The following is a 15,033-nucleotide window of genomic DNA, read 5'->3' as shown; positions in this document are numbered from 1 at the left end:
CATCATGTGGGGATGAAGCAGGAAGGTAGAAGAAAGATCAGCTGAAAACATTTGGAATTTATTGGGCCTCCCAGCATTTTCTTGTTTGAGAATTTATGACCAATGAATAGGAGTCATCATTTATCATGACGTTTGTGACAATCATAGGAAGTTTGCTATGTACACTATAAACGTCGTTGGCATTGTTGGGTAAAGCTTGTAATGGAGTGGCGTGGTTTGCCTGAGCGAATTTCCATTTTTGGCACTGAATAATTTCTATAGTTGAACTTTCACACTAGTTCATTAACTGGAATTACTTCTACCAAACAAACATTAAAATATTTTATGTTTAAAATAGTCCATTTTTTTTCCTCTCTCAGAGGCATTTTTCAAACCTTTTATGGTAACCCCTTGACCACTCTTTGGAACATACAATCCAATCTACTTAAAGCACTAGTTTAGCAAATGCATGTCAGAAAGTTATTTGAATGTCTTATGTAAGTCTGTTAGTGACCTTTCCTAACATCAGTTGATAGCTTTAAATATGTCAGTTGCCAGAATGGAGTCTTGCAAATAACATGATTCAGTTCTTCTCCATATGTTATCACTAACTTGTGAAGGATTTCGAGTAAAGAGGTAACTATCAGGTACAGTTACAGTGTTACCTCATGTAACCCTCATAACAACCTCATGATACATCGTTAACTAGTTTAGAAATAAAGAGGTTCAAAACAATTAAGAAACAGATCAAAATGATGTAGTCAGAAAGGGCATAACCAAGCGCATACCCAGGTCTTCTGACCTCAAGCACAGCTTTCCCCTTTACACTCTGCTTTTCGTTAAGCAGGTTAAAGGAAAAGGCCAGAGGAGGTTTAAATGAGGGAAGTTCTATTTCTGCAACTGATACAGAACTGCTAATGCCTCCTTATACAGAAAGTGAGGCTGAGAGAGAGTAAACTGGCTTAATTGACAGAAGCAGTTACTTGGGAAGTAGAATGAGAAGCTTTAAATTGTTTTTTAAAGCAGGGGCCTGAAAAGATCGAAACTACTGTTCTTAAAAGTTCATTCTGCTTGCTCAAAGGGAGCAGAAGTGATGGTAGGAAATGGGAGGATGTGAGCGCTGTTCCTTGAGGAGGCAGAAAACATAGGAAAGGGTGACTGGGGATGGGAGTGAGGAAGGTGCCTAGACATCTGGCTCTGGCAAGCAGATGATATCGTTTACTGAGATAGAAAACAATAAAGAAAGAGTCTGTCTGGATTAGGTGTACAAGTTCTAATAGCTAGGAAGATTGGGAGGAATAATATATGCAGCATAATTCTCTCAGGATACTTAAGAGGAAGAAGAGCAGCCAGAGAAGTAAGTGACTTGACTGTAGTCACTTTGCATTGAAACCAAGAGGAGAAACAATGCCGGTGTCCATTCCGTACCAGCAAACGCCACAGGGCAAGTGGTTCCAAGGGCTGACGTTCCAGAGAAGCACTCTGTGGGTCGTCTGGCAATCTGATTTTTTATTTGTTTAATTAATGGTCATTTCAAAGAGAATTGTCTGTTCATTGGATGTTTATTTCACTCTGTTTATTTCCTTATTTCATGAGATTGAAACCTTAAAAAGTTCCTATACCTTGTTGCCCTCATCTAACTGGACTCAAAATAGGGCATAATTAAAAAAAAAAAACACACACACACAGTTATACGTACTGTCGTCAGAACAGTTGTCTGTTTTTTCATCCAATGTATTCTTATTCTATTCCTGGGATTAGTTACGTTCAAATCTGGCCCTGAATTGGTTAAGTACCATCATGCCCGTTATTAACAATGGTGTATCAATGTAATTTTGTACAGCTCATAAACACGTTCTTATCTTTGTCTTATTTGATCTTTTCAGTACTCCTGTGGAATGAGCAGATCAGGGTTGACCATTCTTATTTTACAGCTGAAGCTCAAAGATATTAAGTGACTTGTATAGTATCATTAAGGTAGGAAGTGTCAGAACTCAGTCTCAAATTTCTTTGTTTTACTCCAGGTCCACAGCCTTTCCTGCATTGCCAGAACCCTCATTTATCTCCTGTGAAGTTCCCACTATCAGTATAATTTCTTTGGGTTTGCAATAAGGGCATGTAAATTAGGGGAAATCGTTGTTATGGATGAGATTATTCTTATTGGCTGACGAGGTTAATTGGTGGTTCTTTCCCATTTGAATACCCGTGTGTGAGCTCATCCTGGAAGGTGGGGTGGAGGGAACTTCCAAGGAAAGAGGATGCCAAATAAGCTATTTTAAAGACTGAACAAAAATGCTTTTAAATCTAAGAATAAAATTCTAAGCCCATGGCTCCCCTGATCGTCCTTATAAGCTAAAAGAAAAGTCCTTACAAGGTAAGAGAAACTAAAAAGACTCACAGTGATGCATTATTTTATAAAATTATTAAGAAAAAAACCTTCCCACTTTGCTAGTTCACTGTCTATAAGCATTTATTTATTGTTGGGTATAGAGTAATGAATTAAGATCTTGAACTTAGCCTACTGATTAAAATTTATCAGAAAACCTTGGTGATCCAGTGCCCAAAGTAACATGCCTGTAGGGAGTATGATGGAAAATTAACCATGTTGGATCTCTTTTTGTTACTGAAGATTTTTGGCTCTGTAGACTCAATGGAGAGTGATCAATGCACCACTGGAATACGTGTTTCATCCTGGGGGGAAAATGGAAAATCAGAGGAATAACGGTCAGGTGTTTCTGCTCTTACTCTGGGCAATATTCATGACTAACTTTCCAGGACCTGTCTCCACAATGACTAATCACACAGAAATGAACATCAGGGAATGATCTCAAACACTGGAAAATGTGATAAGATATTGGTACTGTAAGAAATTACACCTAGCTTCAGCATTACAGTTCTCTCTGGTTTTGAACAACTCTTAGATTCCATACCTAACTTTGTGTGTGCCCAGATGTGGTGCTGGGCTACAAGCATCCCCCCAGCTTCATTTTCTGAGCCCCTATAATGCATGAACAACTTTTCCTAAAGCCCCATCACCTTCCAAAACCATGATGTGTCCTTACTATCATCATGGTCAATTCCCTGTCCTGCTATTCATACTCCTTATGTTTAGTTTTAACTTTTTCTCCCATCTATTTTCCATAAACTTTACATTCCAGTCAAACAAACAAACAAACAAAACCCTGAAGATTGCCACTAATGCTAGGTGATCCTTGTCAAGTTACCAAAACTCCATTACCTCAGCTTTTGGTTTTGGGGTTTTTTTTTTTTTTAAAATAAAATGAAGGTGTTTATTTATTCTTTATGGTTTATGATGAACCTGTTAATGTGCCTATGTGTTCAGGATACAAAGGGGAAGAAGACAAGTCCAAGCTTCAGGACCTCAAAATAAAGCAGTCATTTTACCTGCTTTTCTCCCTCCCTCAGTCACCTGTCCTTCTACTCGGATGTCTGACTCCCCTTATCTCAGTTAACTGTATCATCTTACGTCTGGTCACCCAAGGTAGAAACCCCCCCAAATCAACATTTATTACTGCTTCATTTGCCCACTGAAAATTGATTGTCAAATTCTGTCAATCCTGCCCAGGCTTCTTTGAAAACAACTTTAAAATCCAGGTTCTCTTCTTGCATCCCGTTAATGTGCTTCTAATTCACCTAACAGCAAAGCTAGCTGTAAAGCACAATGTCCTACTAACTCTCAATGTTCAGTGTCTCCTCCTCAGTGGTTCTTTCTTTCACCATCAGAAAAGATTTGCTTAAAACCAAATTAGATCATGTCACTGATTTGTCCATAAACAGTTCCTCCAAATTACATGTAAGATTAAATGCAAACTCCTACCGCGTTTCTTCTTATTTCTCAAAATCCAGTTCAAATGTCAGGTCTCCCAAGTAGGTGCTTTCAGGTGGTTAGTCGTTCCCTTTCTGCCTGGCCTGGTACACAGTGTTTACCATGCTGGCTTGACCTTGTTTATGGTCTCTTACCATAGTTGGAGCTCCTAGATCTCATTCATCTTTCTATCTGAAGCATCAAGCATTGTTTGACAAACTGCTGTAAGGAAAACAGAACACAGATTGGCAGTGCTCTGTGGTAATAGAACTTTCTGAAAGACAGATTTACATTCACTATGGGGAGATGTTTTAAGATGTTCAATATGAGGAGATGCTGTAAAATAATTATATTGGCTGCCCCCGGATATCTTAAGATTTATTTTTCTAGACATGATTAAGTGTTCTGGGGAAGCTGTTTGAACTAAATCCCTCTAAAGTTCCAAAGGTTTATGATTCTATCAGCTGGAAGCTAGTTAACTGTGAGGACGTGAGTGTTCTCATCTGAAATTTAAGAGCAAAGGAAGAGCTCTAAGATCCCTTAAAATTCCACAGTTTTATATTCACCATCCTCCCAAATATTCTTTCTGTATTCCTACATAAACATGCTTGTTCGTAACATTCCCTCTCTTTCCATTTGTCTAAGTTATTTTCCCTCATGTCCCATAACTATTCTTAATTGCTCTCAGTAGTCTTCAGATAACTCAGCCATTGGTCATTGCTCCTACCTTTTAATTTCGGTAGCACTAAATTTCTAAACTAGGTATGTATAGCCCTTGGACACTAAAAAGACTATTTTACTAACTGTATTGTAGACTTCTTGAGTCAGGGACCATGTTTTGTCTCTCAGTCCCTAGTAGAGTATCTCCACTAATCACTGAACAAATACTTGGTTGTGAAGATGGCAGTGACGTGATATTGAATGTGTGATGTTTGTATGACCTGCATCACATTCACCTGGGGTGCTTCTTATAAACGCATCTGCCTAGGCTCACCTCTTTATTTCTGGATCAAAATTTTTTGGAGTGAAACCTGAGCATCTGCATACCTGACAAACACTCCAGGTCATTTCCACATACAGTAGAGATTTCCAGCCACTGGCATGGACCTGCAGGCTGTCTGTGCCATTCTGGTACCATCTCTATGGCATGCCTTGCCTCTTTTGATCTGTTTAAGCAGGTTCTTGTCTTCAGTGGGTTGCTAGAGTCCCAGAGGACTTCCTGCTCAGAATGTGGTGTGAGGCCACCATTGATACTCCTTTACAAGCTGTCTCTGTGGTTCCTTAAAAAGTAGCCCCTCCCTGGGTCTGTTAGTAAATCCTTGGTTCTCCGAATTTCTTCTGTCTCCTTGCTTGGAGGTTTTTAATGAGCGATTATTGACTAAAGCTTCCAGCTGCCTTGAATAAGAGTGGAAATAGTATAAGGATCTGGTTAACGCTTCTTGGGTAAAACAGAATGTCTTACACTCGCTGACATGTAACGAGTGACTTCAGAGTGCTAGGTACCTACGTATGATCTCACTCAGTCCCCCCAGTGTCATCGAGTGGATGTTCCCATGTTATGAATGAGGAAGCATAGGCTCAAAGAGGTTAAGCAACTATTGTCTAAATAAATAATCAGACTGTGAATCGTTGACACAGATAATTGGTTTTATTCATCTTTGGATGCCCACCAAGCAGCACAGTGCCTGGTTGGTTAGAAAACATAATTGTTTAAACGAACAGCTGGATGAAGAGGTACCTCCTGGTTATTCAGCTAGTACATGTCAGAACTCTGGACGGGTCCAAAGCCAGTTCTCCACCGCCCGGTTCCTGTGCTCCTCTAGCAAGTATGTAAGGCCCATTTCTGAACGAGGTGGTGATGCAGTGAGCCATGCATCTAAGTACAAAAATGCATCACACTCACAAAGGTGCATGTCAGGACCTTCTGTTCTGTCAGCAATTTTGTGAATCTAGGAGAAAAATCTACTTATTTTTTTCCTGCTCAGGATTTTAGATGTGACACATAACACTGAGGTTATTTAATAGAATACCCACTATTTGCACATCTTCTTGTGCCTGTTAAAATACCACAAATCCCTTGCCTGCTGTTTGCTTATGCTAAGACTTCAGCCATCAGATATGCTGCTTTAGTTTGCTATGTGGCAAGAAGATCCAAGTTTACTCATAATAACAAAGTGGAGTTTGTTTTAAGCACAAACTGAAGTTTGTTTCATTCAAGAATGCAAACTTCGTAGTTATGGAATCACACCCATTGCAGATTCATTACCATGAAACTATCACATTTTCTGTTTATGTTGATTTCTAATTAATTCTCTCCTAAAAAAAAAAAAAAAAGGAATGGTTCTTCCAGCCAGCCCAGAGCACATAATGATTCCCACTGTTGGATGAACACTGTTGGATCTGTCTCATGAAAAACGCTGTTATTACCACCCACTAACTCATCAACAGGTCCTGGCTCTCTACAGGATCCGGGTCTCTGTTACCCCATCCACGCCCTCTTGTCCTCTATTCACCTCCACTTGGGAACATGGCCACTTGGAGAAGGGGAAGCTCTCCCTCCCTTAGCAACTACTGGAGATGCTGATTCAGTACCTTGCATTTTACACCCGTAGCAGAGTGCATCAACTTTATGAGATTTTCTACTTGTAGACAGAAAAAAGAAACATGATTTTTGCTTCTACAAATGTTTTTTGTTGCAGTCTCAACAGTAGTATCAACTATAGCTATCTGGTAGCTCACAGGAAAATTAATACAGTTTTCACTACTTTTGAAGAATCAACCTTGGAATTTAGCCCTTAGGTTGTTAACTCATTTAATGGGAAAAAAAAAAGAGCATAATATTGAGATTTTAAAAGGAAGATTATATTAGAAATGAAAACTACAGGGTTGTTGCTCTACATTATTTAGACCGTATCAATGTGTCACTAATGGCAAGAATTTAGAAAAACAGTAAGTTTGCCAAATGTTTTACTTTTATTCTTTTTTATTTGTTCTTATAACGTCTTATAGATTTCATAACTTTCCTGTTTCTTCTCACCACCACCAATGGCTCCCAACACCCACAGTCCTGTAAAAGATCATGAAAAGTTAAAATCCCAAAGCAATTAAAATTACTGCTAGAGGAAGATGGGAGGAACAAAGGAGGAACAATATGTTCCCAAGAGCAAAATACATGTAGATCAATGCACAGTATCATCAAGGATTAGAATCTGAATATAAATTCCCAAGTTGTGGCTAGTTAGAACATTATCCTCTAATATAAAATTTATTAAGAAAACATGTTTTTGTGGGGTATAGCTCAAGTGATAGAGCACATGTACAAGGTCCTGGGTTCAATCCCCAGTACCTCCTCTAAAAAAAACCAAGAAATTACTAATACCTAATTACCTACCCCCACTCCCAAGAAGAAAACATGTTTTCATGGAATACAAGATGCTGGTTGTTTTCCATCACTCATAAAACTAGCAAAAATCAAAGTGAATAACTAAATCAGGCAAAATGTGTTCTTTCCTCTCCTTCTTTCAATATCTGCTTAGCAGTGCAGAGTCTAAAGGCACTTGGTAGATAGTCCCAGCTATTTGCTTTGGCCACAAAGGTCTGTAGGATATAGCTCTAACCTGCTTCTCTAACCTCATCTCTTACCACTCACAGTGCTGCAGCTTTATTCGTCCCCCCATGTGATGTTCCTCATGCCCAGTACCTTCCTACAGCCTTGAAATCTTTGCACCAGCTGCTGCTCCACCTGGAGTCCTCTCCCTCAGGAGAGTGTGGCTGAGTCCTCCTCATTCTCCAGGTCTCAGCTAAAGGATAAACCTCTGAAAGGGGCCTTTCCTGACCACCATATTTCAAGTAGCTCCCCAGAGATATTCTCTGCCTTACCTATCTGTTTATTTCCTTCACAACACTCATCACAATCTTTAACCATTTCATTTTTGATTCACTTCCTTATTAACTGATTAACATCGTGAGATTGGGAACCAGATGTCTTATTCACCCTTATGTTTTCTGCACATGTGTAGTGCTGGGCACATAGTGAGTTATCAGAAATTTTTGTTAAAACCTTTAGTAGTCTCAACTATATATATTATATATATATATATATGTATATGTATATGTATACACACACACACACACACACACACACGATACAACCCATTTTCATCTTTCACTTCTAGTTCTGATTCTATAGCTTGTGGATAGGCAAAGCACAGCCATTGGCCACCAAGTTGGCATCTAGTTCTGAATAATCATTATATCTTAGATTTCGGGAATTCTATATCTGCCATCATTTGCTAGCCATATTCTTAATATTTTGAGCTGGCTTGATTTTAGTGGAAAGTCTAGCTAATTGCTACTTAATGTTAGGTCTGTTTTATTGCTGTGGTTTTATTTTAAAGTATTTATAGAATATAAATATTAGACTCCCTTCAGGAAATTATTATTCAGTAAGAGAAAGAGAAAGACTTTCCAAGTTTTCAAAGAAATAGTTTCCATTAAAAACAGTATGTTTCCCCACATAATAATGGTGGAGCCCTAACTGGGCAGTATTCAGCAGCTGGTGAATACATTCCTCTCTGAGACTGTTAGGAATTTTGTGAACCCATTGGTCTGGGCACAAACTTTCAAAGTTTTGGAAGTTGATTCACTGGCACAAAAAATGCAACAGACTCTATTATCTTAACTACTTCAAGTCAATTAATGTCTGTGCTATTGATTTTGATTAAAGATCAGATAGAAATGTGTGGGTGCCATGTGTCTAATATACACACACACACACACAAACATGTGTACATATGTATATTTAAATAGCATAGGTGACAGAATGGCTGTTATTAAAAAGCCCATGAACGATAAGTGCTAGAAAGGGTTATAGCAAAAAGGGAACCCTCCTACACTGTTGGTGAGAATGTAGTTGGGTGCAGCCATTATGGAAAATAGTATGGAGATTCCTCAAAAAACTAAAAATAGACTTACCATATGATCCAGCTATCTCACTCCTGGGCATATATCCAGCGGGAACTCCAATTTGAAAAAATATATGGACTCCAGAATTCATAACAGCAGTATGTACAATAGCCAAGACATAGAAGCAACCTAAATGTCCATCGACAGATGACTGGACAAAGAAGATATGGTATATTTATACAATGGAATACTACTGAACCATAAAAAACAATAAAATAATGCCTTTTGCAGCAACGTGGATGGACCTAGAGATCATCATTCTAAGTGGTGTAAACCAGAAAGAGAAAGAAAAATACCATATGATATCACTCATACGTGGAATCTGAAAAAAAAAGAAAAAAAGAGGACATTAATGAACTCATTGACAAAACAGAAACAGACTTGTAGACATAGTAAACAATCTTATGGTTACCAGGAGAAAAGGGGTGGGAAGGGATAAATTTGAGAGTTTGAGATTTGCAAATGTTAGCCACTATATATAAAAATAGATTTAAAAATTTCTTCTGTAAAGCACAGGAAACTATACTCAATGTCTTATAATAATCTTTAATGAAAAAGAATATGAAAATGAATATACGTATATATATTCATGACTGAGACATTGTGCTATACACCATCAATTAACACATTGTAACTGACTATACTTCAATTAAAAAATAAATTAAGCAAATAAATAAATGCATAGCATAGGTGAATTTTAATTCATTTAGTGATTAAAACATTGGTATATGAAAGCATTAAAATCATCAGAAGTTACACAGTATTTCAGAAACAGCGAAGTCTATATTTGTATATATATAAACATATGGCTCTTTCAGCAAATTATTTGTCAAAAATAATAATGGAGGACTATGATAGACTTCTATTCACCCAGGTACATTGCTTAAAAAATGTAAAGGAGTGTTGTATACCAATAAGTGATTATATTTATTCACACAGCTTTTGATATTTTGCTTCTATACCTAATACTCCCAAGTTGCTCAAATGGTTCTAAAGATACAGTCATTGTCAGTGCTGCCCTGGAAGCTTTAACTTATGAATGAATAAGAAACATTGACTCTTAACATTTTCTGTGGTTGATTCAATAGAATTTGAAAGGGACTGCCAAGTTATTCAAATTTTTAACATTAGATTTTTCTTAAAGCGAATATTGCCAAACATTCCAGAGGAAACATGAAACATCTTCTTCTATAACCAAAACATTACATTAACTTAAAAATGATTCTATAACAAAAATCTACTCCCAAGATATGATAGAAATGTACTGTCCTAACTTAGGCAAGGAAAAAACCTACATTTTCTCTAGTTGAATGGATAACTAAAGTAAATGGCGCCTAGAAAAGCTTTCATTATTTTATTTTGAATGATTTATTTCATAATTAAGCATCCTCAAAATGTATGTGATATGAAACTGATTTCTTTACCAGATGTTCATAGGCACAGTTCACTTAAAATCAGTTATTATACATTGTGTTAAATATTTACTGCTTTGACATCTTTATTATTTAAAAAAAAAACAAAAATAAATGGCTTATCTTTTCTATTTATTGCCTTCATCCATTCAATAATCAAAAACTCTTTATTGAGAATCTATTCAATAAGCTGCTACCCTGTGTAGAAGCTGAGAATTATCAAGAAAACTATGAAGAAATTCTCAAGACCAATTAGGCTTCTGCCTTCAAGAGGCTTCCAGTCAATGTGAACATCCTTGTAAAAAGAGAGGAGATAGCAGAAAGGATATTTGTAAAATAACTTTGTAGAATTCCATTGGTCTCTTCTCCTTACCCTGTCTCCCAAGGCCACTACACAGAGAGAAGCATACAGTGAATTTTGGGGAGACAAGAATTCTTTAGGGAGAATCGGTATGTTTCATTGGTTAAAAATACATTTTATCAAATTTGTTAACGTATTTACCTTTCGATTATCTGAATTATAAAATCAATGTTACTTTCATGGGCTTAGCACTTCCTTTGAACTTAGTCAAACTTGTTTTAAACCTAAAGTCTGCTAAATTTTGTACTTCTGGAAATTCTCTAACCACAAATAACCAACCATCAGAGGTAACTGCCAGCTGCAGTAATGGATTTCTTCTGCATAGTAATTTACAATAGATGTTGGTATTTGCAGTTGGGCTTTAAGAAAGGCATTAAGGTAAGACAAATCCTTGAAGCTAAACTTAAGTTGTTACAGAAACAGAACTTAGATTCCAATGCTGCAGTTGGTTTGGTATAGCATAAACACTGAAAATAACAAAGGTTGTGTATTTACTAGACCCTCTAGTACCATTTAAAACTCTGTGTTCTGGATGTTTTATCAAAAAATTGAAGTAACTCTCATGACAGTAGTCTTTAGGAATGGTTGCATGTTACACAAGATCATCAAACAAAAAAATAGTGGGAAGACTTGTTTAATAGCTGAAGAAATAGAAGTCACATAGGGAGTGTTACAGTTCAGACACTAAAAATTGGGTTAAGTTATGCATTAAGGTATACTCTTTTCATACTTAACTTTCATATACAAGTTAAGAAACATACTTCCCCCTTTCCCAATTTTAGGGAAAGACATACATATTTTACCATGTACTTGACACATTTGTAATCAGAAGGTCCCAGTTTAAATTTCTTATTAATTCTGGCCATTTTTCCACTCACATTTACCCATGTTGCACATCTAAAATTTACTCATATACATAAAGAGATTAGTACCAGATATCAAAGATCTAGGTTCTAACTTTTGATCTAAACTCACTGTTTGTCCAGTAGTTTATAGCATTTCTTTGAGTCTTGGTTTGGGGTTCCAGAATAAGTAATTGTGATAGTTTCTACCCTTACTAACAGCAGTCACTACAGTTAATTTAGCTTTCTATGAAATGCATGCTTCAAAAGCAAAAGTGGTACGGAAATACAAAGTATTACTCAAATAAGCTGATGATACACCTTTTTCTCTTCCTAATCTGGACTACTATCCCTTCTGGCATTCTTCAGCTCCTCCCCCTTTCAAGATGTTTTCTCTAATTAAGGGACTCTCATGTACATCTCTGGCAACCATCACCATATTAAGCTCCATCTACTAACCATCAATTTTTTGATATTTCATAAAGTATGCAAAATCAATGACCCCAAGCCATGTTTAATTTTTAGATCTTCTTATTCTCTGTACTTTGCCCCAACCCTCCAACTGCAGACTTTTCTTCAGCCATCCCTCTCCTTTCTATTCTCTGACTAGAACTCAGAACACACCTCAAATTCTCTTACTCGTTCAATTCACATTCTGTTGGTCAGCATGTTTGATTGATGCTGTCTCCTAAGCATTGGATGATGCATCCCTTCCTTACCACATGACACTGCCTCTGCTATATTTTAAGCCATCATCAGTCTCTTTACCTTGATCACTGCATTCATCTTCTCCTAATTTCTGTGCCTGCAATGCTGCCAGGTAAATTGCCTTTCTAATACAAATATGATCATGTCACTCACGAGCTTGAAGTCCTCCAGATCTACAGAACAGTTTCCTTGGCAGAGCCCACAACGTGTTCCATAGTTTAGATCTACCCTGTGCTTTCAGCTTTCTTGATGTCTCATATCTCCATTAACATCTACTTAAGCATCAGTCACGTGGACCTCGTGCCAGGCTCCTTCTGGGTACAGGTAGTTGTGTTCCCTCCTCTAGCTCTGCCATAGCCGCTTACATACTGATAACTTCAACACATCTTCTAAGATTAAGTTCAAATGTTAGCTATTCTGTGAAACCTCCCCGCCACCCACACCTCCACTGTTCATATAAAATTATAGTACAAAAACATTGTTTGAAAAAAAAAGTGATTCAGAAATAGAAAATAAAGTTATTAATTATTAGAGTGGAAAAAAAGAAGTAGCATGACAAAGTAGAAGTCTATTTTCTGTTTTAGAATCGTAAGATTTTAAGGCTGAAAGGACTGTTACAGTCAATCCAGAACAAAGTTTTCTGTGGTTTCCATATAAAAAGTAAAAACTCTTGCCTTAAGATGAAGTTTGGGAAATCTGTATCTAGTTGTGTAACACTAGCTGCCTAATTTGGATGATCCTTATACAGCATTTAAGAAAGCGAACACCACACCACTCAACTGAAAAAAACATCTAGGATCACGGAATCTGAGCTTCATAGTCTCGATTCTTCTTGCTTCACCCAGCATAATACTTAAACCTTCCTGAAGAGACAAAGTTTGCCATATTTGTACCAGCCCATATTCAAAATACTGATTAAAGGCAAACAGGAATTTTCTTTGCCAGTGAGGACCATATGTCTTCTTTACTTTTTCAAAACCTATTTTGTTAAAAGCTTTTGTCTAAAATGGCAAAATATGAAAAAAAATCAAGCAAAAAGAATGATTGTACTATAGTGTACGAGTTGACTGTGCTATAGTTCATCAGTAAAAATTTTAAAGAGGGACTTGAGCAACATACTTTGGCATATCTCATAATCTGGGGGGAAACTGTTACCAGTCATGGGACCCACCAGACCCCTCTCTTGGAGACGTTTACAAACATTCAACCCCCAATTTTTAAAATAAAATTTATTTTAAGGTGTATCAGTTTTTGAGGCCCTGAACATGTGAATCATGTTTCTTTTCATAACTAATCTTATTTAAAGTTATAACTAACAAAAATTTCAAGGGGCTTAAAACTACAATTGTGTTTCCTTTGAGCAACTGCATTTCAGAGATAAAGATAGACTGGTGTGGACCAATCCAGTCCATCTTAATTTAAATTCAGAGTCACTTTCTACCCTGAGCTTGGAGTGATTTACTTTCAAATTGAGGTCTACCTTTCCATAGACAGTTCTTATGAAAATGTTTTACAGGTCTTTACACCTCTCGCTTTTTGAAATGGGTCAGTTAAATTCTGAACACATGGGGCGCTCTTCACCCCTTTCTTTTTTAGAGTCTTTCCCCTCTTAAAAGATGTACACATTTTCTGCAAGTCTCCGGTGCTGGACTTACTGGCAAGAAAAATGACCCTGTTACTTGGAAGGCAGTATTCACTGACAAGTCCCCCAGGTCCTATAATGTCTAAACCTCCTGTGCCACTTTATATGTCCGCCCCGCCCCACAGAGGCGCATGTACAGGAAAAGCAGACTTCCCTTCCCCCACACATTTCCTCAGCTTATTTACAAAACGTCTTGGAATGAGAATGAGCTGCTTGTGGTTCCTGTGGCTGATTCAGGGATGGTTTCCTCTAAGCAGAGGATGCTGGTCAACCAAGTGACCTCTCTGCAGCTAACCCGTGCACCCCTGTGGTAAGGCTCATTGGGATTATGGGGACCACTTCTAGCTGAGTCTGGTGGGATTCATTTTTGCAGTAGAGAACTTAGCAATAATCAAACATCCCTGTGAAGACAGGCTTAATAATAGCAAGGTCTCTTCCATCACCGACGGAAGTCAGAAATACACAGGGATGCACTTGCACTCTTGGGCATCAACCTTGCTGCTCATAAGGGTCAGGATCATTCCTTTCTGGATTTCTGAAGGGACAATAAAGCTATCAATATTGTAATGGAATAGAGAAGACATTAAGAGAAGAACTCCTCCTCAACACCAGATAAGCGAGAAACACACCTCAGTCAGCAGCTCTCTGTCAGCTCTCACGTAGGTGTCCACGACCAGTTGGTAGTCGTCAAAAGGGTTTGTTAAAGTTGTGAAGCTCCCAAGTAAGCATGAATCTTCCAAATGTTTGTTTATATTTGCTCAAATATGCTAATGAGTAGTCTCACCACACACATTGGTGACTCTTAGAAACCTTGAAATTCTTAGGAATATCTGTAATAGTAGCCCTTAGTATGGACTGGTCACTTCCTCACCAAATATACACTTCACTTAAGTAAATGAAAGATGAGGGCATAGAAACTATAAGGCCTCTCTCCTAAATGATCAAATGTTGAATATAACTTATTATAAATAGTATCACAAATACTCACATGTGATCTAAACTGCTAGTAAGATAAACCTCACATTTTCACCATCATATCCATTTAAACTGAAAAATATTAAACTCATGATGGAAGAAATATTTCAGGAGAGAGTTAGCAGAGAGGGAAGGTGCTGAATAGCTACATGGTTGCAGAATTAATTCGCATTGGATCAAAGAGTAAAATTCTCTAATAGACCACAGTTGAAAAACAAATATCCTGGAACATACTGTCCTTACTCAAATTAAGCCCCAGTCTATGTTGTCACCTTTGCTTGAAGAAATTAGAGACATGAGCTTATCATCCACCACATAAGTGA

The 15,033-nt window shown here is 37.5% G+C and overlaps 1 protein-coding gene across 1 annotated transcript in view; it reads left to right on the top strand.

Annotated features, from left to right (window-relative positions):
- The window catches only part of RSPO3 (R-spondin 3), a 74,984-nt gene that overhangs the window by 15,726 nt on the left and 44,225 nt on the right, over positions 1 to 15,033 (top strand). The gene's annotated exons all lie outside the window — the stretch shown is intronic.

Source organism: Camelus dromedarius, chromosome 6, assembly GCF_036321535.1.
Source record: "Camelus dromedarius isolate mCamDro1 chromosome 6, mCamDro1.pat, whole genome shotgun sequence".
NCBI lineage: Eukaryota > Metazoa > Chordata > Mammalia > Artiodactyla > Camelidae > Camelus > Camelus dromedarius.
This window is presented reverse-complemented; position numbering and strand designations above follow the sequence as displayed.